The sequence below is a fragment of the Cervus canadensis genome, chromosome 4 (assembly GCF_019320065.1).
Source record: "Cervus canadensis isolate Bull #8, Minnesota chromosome 4, ASM1932006v1, whole genome shotgun sequence".
Lineage (NCBI taxonomy): Eukaryota > Metazoa > Chordata > Mammalia > Artiodactyla > Cervidae > Cervus > Cervus canadensis.
The window spans coordinates 88215628-88221634 of record NC_057389.1 but is presented as its reverse complement, the minus strand read 5'-3'; the positions used below and the strand labels follow the sequence as shown (position 1 = coordinate 88221634).

General features: G+C 61.2%; 1 protein-coding gene across 1 annotated transcript in view; it reads left to right on the top strand.

The window, feature by feature from the left end:
* Window positions 1-912: 912 nt before the first annotated feature.
* Window positions 913-6007, top strand: part of PTPRS (protein tyrosine phosphatase receptor type S) — a 112350-nt gene continuing 107255 nt past the window's right edge. Inside the window, exon 1 of the mRNA XM_043466283.1 lies at window positions 913-1065. The gene's annotated coding sequence lies outside the window, so the exon portion shown is untranslated. The remainder of the gene's footprint in view (window positions 1066-6007) is intronic.

Below are 6007 nucleotides of genomic sequence, written 5' to 3'. Positions count from 1 at the left end.
CATGATCAGAATAAAATCAGGATGATGGCATAGATAATGGAGCTTAGTGTGGCTGATGGCCATGGTCAAGGAGGGCTTCATCCAGGTGCTGCTGGTTGAACAGAGACGGGAGAGAAGAAATGAGGAAGATGTTGTGCTAAGTCGCTTCAGTCCTGTGCAACGTTTTGCCACCTTATGGAGTGTAGCCCACCAGATTCCTTTATCCAAGGGATTCTCCAGGCAAGAATACTGGAGTGGATCGCCATGTCCTCCTCCAGGGAATCTTCGCAACCCAGGGATCCAACCCTCATCTGTTTACATCTCCTGCATTGGCAGGCGGCTTTTTTTTTTTTTTAACCGCTAGCGCCACCTTGGAAGCCCCAGAAAGATCCCGGGGCGAGGTGTGCCGCGGGGAACACTATGCCAGGTGAAGGAACAGCAGGAGCAAGATCTTGTTAGGAGTAGACTGGAAGAACTGTAAGATGCTGGTTTGGCTTAAGCATAGACACCTGGAATAGGGTGGTGGGTGCCAGTGCGGAGAAGTGAGTCTCACAGAAGAGGTTGGATTTTATACAGAGGGCTCTGGGAAGCCAGGGCAGAGTCCAGAGCAGGGGATGGCAAGCACCATGACCTTTGTGCCAAATGCCCTGGGGCTAACGGGGGGACCAGCGGTCAGAGGGGTCCCTGGTGCTGACGCCGCCACCCACGTGTCCCTCGAAGCCCCACACCCCCACGTGCTCCTACAGCCCTTTAAACGCCCCGGGCCACGTGCCCCCACCAAGCCGCCTCATTGGCCGAGGGGCGTGGCGGCTGCGCGGCTGCGCAGTGACGCGCCATAGCGGGCCCCGCCCCCGGCCGGCGGCGGCGGCGGTGGCGGAAGGGATGACGTCACCGGCTGGGGGGGCGCGCGAGCCGGCGCGAGGGGAGCGCGAGCCGCAGTGAGTGTCCTCGCGCCGCCCGCCCGGCAGCCCGGCCGGCGCGCGCACGCCGCGAGCCGCTGGCGCTCGGGCTCCGCTCGAATCCCATGCAACAGCCAGGATGTGAAGCGGGGCAGAGCCGGGGGAGCCCAGCTCAGCCAGCCTCCAGGTAAAGGGGGAAAAATATCATGAATTCGATTCAAAGAAATGCTGGCGCTCCAGTGGGGGACTTGGAGACGGCGGAGTGGGCAGCGCGCCGGCTTTGTGCCGGGGAAGCCTGTACGGCCATTGTGCTCGGAGGATGCTCCGCTGCAGCCGGCTGCACGCCCAGCCGCTGCGCCGGGCAGGCAGCGTCCGAACAATGCCCCTAAGGGGCTGGGCCGGGGCGGGAAGGGGCTGCGGGGGAGGGAGCTCGGCGGGCGGGGCTGGGGGCTTCGCGGCGGGGAGGGGGCTGGGCTGGACTCGCCCGGAGCGCGGCGTTGGAAGCTGCCCAGCGCCGCCGGCTGCACCACCCCGGGCTGCGGGCGGGGCAAAGGCGCGGAGGGAGGACGCGCGTGTGTGCGGAGGGGGTGCTGGCTCCGGCGGCGCCCAGCCAGGCTCCCCGGCCGGGTCCCGGAGGCAGGGGGCGCTGTGCTGGGGATTGGGGGCGCGCGGGCGCCCCGGAGTGGAGATAAGCCCGGGACAGGTGCCTCCAGGTGAGAGCGAGGGGGGCACAGACTGGACGGTGCGCCCAGGGCGGCTGCTGTGCCCTCCGCCTTCGCTCTTTAATCCCCCTCCCCTAGAGACCCCCCCCTACTCAATGCTGTCTCCCCCTAGCGCCCTCTCGGTCTCATCTATTCTTTGGTGGGGGGTGGCCCTCCGCTACCTTGTCTTGCCCCACCCTTTTGCGGACCCAGCGCCCCCTCTCAGATCCCCCAAGTGGGGCAAGACTCAGCCCCCAGCCCCAGGGACCCGGGCGGGCGGGCGCGCGTGCCGGGCGCCCGACCTCCCCTAGGAGCTGGGGGCCCCGTGGGGATCCCGGGAGAGGGGAAGCCGCCCCTTCAGCTGCCAGCCTCGCGGGTTCTGCACGCCCTGGGAGCCCCCTTGGGGGCTGGGAGGAAGGGTGGTGACGTCATCCCTGGGGGCGGAGCCGTCGGAACCTGGTTGAAGGGGGCGCGGGGGGCCCCTTACCCAGAGGGAAGCCCTCCCCCCCGAGTTAGAGCGCCGGTACTCTGGGCGCGAGGGTTTCGACCGAGTTACGGCCAAGTTCACCGCTCCTTATGGAAACACTGCCACATTTAGGATTCCACCTGTCCACAAATCCTGGATACTTACCCCCACGAAACTCCCCGTAAATCAGAGAACCCCCCCCCTTCAACTGCTTTCTCTCTGAAATTCTCAAATCAGAGAATCCCCCCAACCCCAAGTGTAATATATTTTTTTTGTCAGCCACCCCCCCGCCCCCAATCTGGAATCTCCGCTTATGTGATCCTTCCCCCGATTTCAGACCTTCCTCTAGTAGCTCTGTAAATATGCAGCTTTTCGGAATGTCCTTTCCTCTGCAGTCCTTCCTCAAATTTAGCCACCCCCTTGGGTCCTCATCCCCCAAACGTACGAACCTCCCCAGCTCTTCCATCTGGGGGGTGGTGCCTCCCTTCCCCTTCTCGGGCTCAGCTGGGATTCCCCTGTTCCCCCCATCTCCATCTGCGGGAGTCCTCATTCCGAGCGTGGGGCCCTTCGGTCTCCCGCCAGACCCCTGAAAAATCAGCCTGGCCAACAGTTCGTGAATTGGGGAGGGAGGTGTCTGAGGCGTCCAGGCTGGGCATGAGGACTCTGAGAAGCAGGGACAAAGCCGAAGGGTCCTCGAGGGTGTTGAGGTCGGGGTCCCACCCGCTCTGGGCCCCCGGTGGTCTCCCCCGCTGGACTTTGGCGGTTGGGGTTCTGGCCTTCCATCAGTGTTCCCCACTGTTGCTGTTTTGGGGTGCAGGGGCGAGGGTCCCTTTTGTTTGGGGTGCCCTGCTTCCCCCTCTTCCACCCGTGAGGAGAGCCAGCCAGCCCGTGCCTCTACCCCTGCCGATAGCAGCTGCTGCTGCTGCTGGAGCTTTTATTAATGGCCGAGGGACTGGGTCGATTCTGCCATTTGCATAACGGCCCTCCCCCACCCAGGGTCCCCCTTCCTTTGTGCCCCCTCCCCCTGCCAGTCTCGCCTGCCTTCTGTCCCTCAGCCCTCTTCTTCCTCTGCCAGCTGATACTTTGGCTACGGAAGGAAGGCAGCTGGGGCTGGGGGCGGCTGCTTTCCGCCCCCGGTCAATCCCAGAGCCCATCAATTTGGGCCTGGGTCTCCGGCTGGATCCCCACTCCCACTCCCCCGCAATGCCCTCCGAGGGGGCATCTCCGGATGCCTGCTGTCCTGTCTCCCTTCCTCCCTCCACTCCAGAAGGCTTCATCTTGCCCCGTTCCCTGGGCCCGGGGGACACCTTCAACGTGACGGTGCACTTCTGCGTGGGGCCCTGGTCCCCCCAGCCCCCTGGGGGCAGCCACCCGCGATTGTCCTGAGAGTTGGTATAATTGGGCTCAGGGAAACAAAACGTCGAGGGAGACCTAGCCTGCTTGGTGAGCTCATGTGCTTTTCTATTCCTGCCACCCAGTCGATGACATCGGCCCCCCAGGGGGTGAAGAGGGCTGGTGCTGTCATGTCACTACTGGTCCTGCCAGGAGAGGCCAGGCCTGGCCCACTCCCCATTCTCTGCGGGGAGTCGGGGGCAGGGGAGCAGAGGCATGGGTCATACTGATGTGGCCGGGGTATGGCATTGGAGGGTGCTGCTGGGGTGCAGGCCGGCCTCCTTGGGGTGAACCCTCCTCCCCCATGGTCCCGTGCCTTGAGGTGGGCACAGAGGGAGGGCGCTGCCAGCCAGGTGCCCGCTTGCCACCCGCACAGGAATCGTCACCCACTGACAGTGCCTCTGTTTCTAACTCCTTGAATCATTCCTAGCGCCTTTCTTTTTCCCCTGCTTCCCTGGGGGATCCCTGGCATCTTTGCCTGTCTGGGGGCCCCATTCAGAGACCTGAGGCATTTTTGTCTGAGCACCAGAGTGGTGGCTCTGGGCTGAGTTGTCAGAGCAGGTGGAAGGGGAGAAGCTCCTGGACGTCAGGAGTTTAGCGGTGGCATCTGGGGGCGACAATTCTGGAACCATGACTGTGTGTCCATTTTCTTTGGGCCACTGAGAGTGTGGGGGTCTGCCTGGCCTCCCCTAGATCAGGATCGGTCTAGGAGACAGCTCCACCTCTCCTCAGCAGACGGCTTTCCATGGATGACTCAGTTTCCCCTTCTGCCATCTGGGTGGGCACGAAACAGCCTGTCACAGGTGTTGGAGCAACGCGCATCTCTAACTGCCGCTCCCAGGAGCCAGGCGCCGGGAGACCTGTGGCTGTGCTGATTACTCCAGCCTGAAGGATGATCAGAGAGGTGGCCTGGCAGGGAAGGACGGGTAGGGCCTACGTGGCTCCGAGACTCAGCCCCCCAAGTTTCACCTGCTTCCTGTGACTTTAGAGCAGCCGCTGCTTGGAGGGGGCCGGCAGCAGCGGGGCGGGGAGGGCGCCGATAGAGTTCAGGATGGAGAGGAAAACCCTAAAAATAAAGACGGATATTTATAAACCTGGCGGGTTTGGGGGATAATTGACAAAGCTTAACGTTTTCAGCTGAAAGCAATTCCCACCCCCCACCCCGCTTCACAGCCCCGACTGCATTAGGTTCCATTTGTAGAGGCATCCGGAGCCAGAGGAGGTTCTTGGGAAGTGCAGCGGCCCGGCAGGCTCCTTGTGGGCCGTGGTGTCCTCTCTGGGGGAAGGGGGAAGGGCTTGTGCTTCTGGAGAGAGGCAGGGGGCCTGGCCAGGGGTTGGGAGACACTACCCCATTTTCCTCTGCACCCAGAACAGCCTTCTGGCACACCCTCCGTGGGCGGGCGTCCCGTTTCCCAGAATTTACAAGGAGGAGGCACCCCTGTCTTGCCCTTGCTCTGTCCTTCCCCGCTGCAAAAGATGCCCAGTGGGCGGCGGTGGAGGGGGGATGTGGAGAGACCCCAGCTGCCCACCAGGCAGGGGCCTCACAGTGGGGACAGGCGACAAGATCCAGGTGCCAAGCCAACAAAACCCCATGTGTGGCTGTGGACAGAAGAAAAGTCACACCACTGCGCTGGGGAGAACAAGCGCTTTTCAGATGGTTTTAAAAATTTGGTCTGACTTCTACCTGGAACCAGAAAGCCTCCTGGCTTGCCACTGGAGAAGATGAAGTGCTGGACGGGGCAAGGGATGATTTCAAGTGCCTGTCACCCCATCACCAGGACAAATAGCCTTGACCAGGCAGATCATAGCTTGAGATGTACAGAAAGTGGTGACATCTGGGTCTTTGAACCCCGCGGTCCAATTTGCCATCCCCTCTGGGCTTCTGGACTCTTACGGGTTTTGAGTGTAGTATTTGGATTCCCCCCTGCTCCCTTCTCTCTTTTTTCTTTAAGGAAAGAAAAGGCACACACACACACAAAGGAAGAAAAAACAAAGAACCCCGCCGTACCAATTCTGTCTTGTCTCTGGCTGATATTTCAGAAGTGTTGGGGTGGGGGGTTGTGCGTGGGGAACATGAAAAATCCAATTGGCTTACACTTCTGCAAAGGCGAAAATTAACGAGCGGGTGGGAGTGACTCACGGACAGGCCCCGACTTTCTGTATTGCTTTATTTTTGTCTCTCTTCCCTGCTCTGGGGAACTGCCCTACCTCTCCCCCCACCCCTCCCCCGGGTCTGGCTGGGGTGGACCTAGAAAGAAAGAAAGAAAGTGAAGTCGCTCAGTCGTGTCTGACTCTTTGCGACCCCGTGGACTGTAGCCCACCAGGCTCCTCCATCCATGGAATTTTCTAGGCAAGAGTACCGGAGTGGGTTGCCATTTCCTTCTCCATGGGGTGGACCTAGGGATTGGTGCTATTCTGGGCTGGCTATGGAATCCCACTTCGGTTCCCCCGGTCCTGCGGAGGCCAAAAGGATTCCATACCTGAAAACACACCCAGGTTTTCTTCTTTTTTTTTTTTTAGGATCCCTGCACTCTCATGTTCCCATGGATTCTCCCCTGATCCAGGGGCTT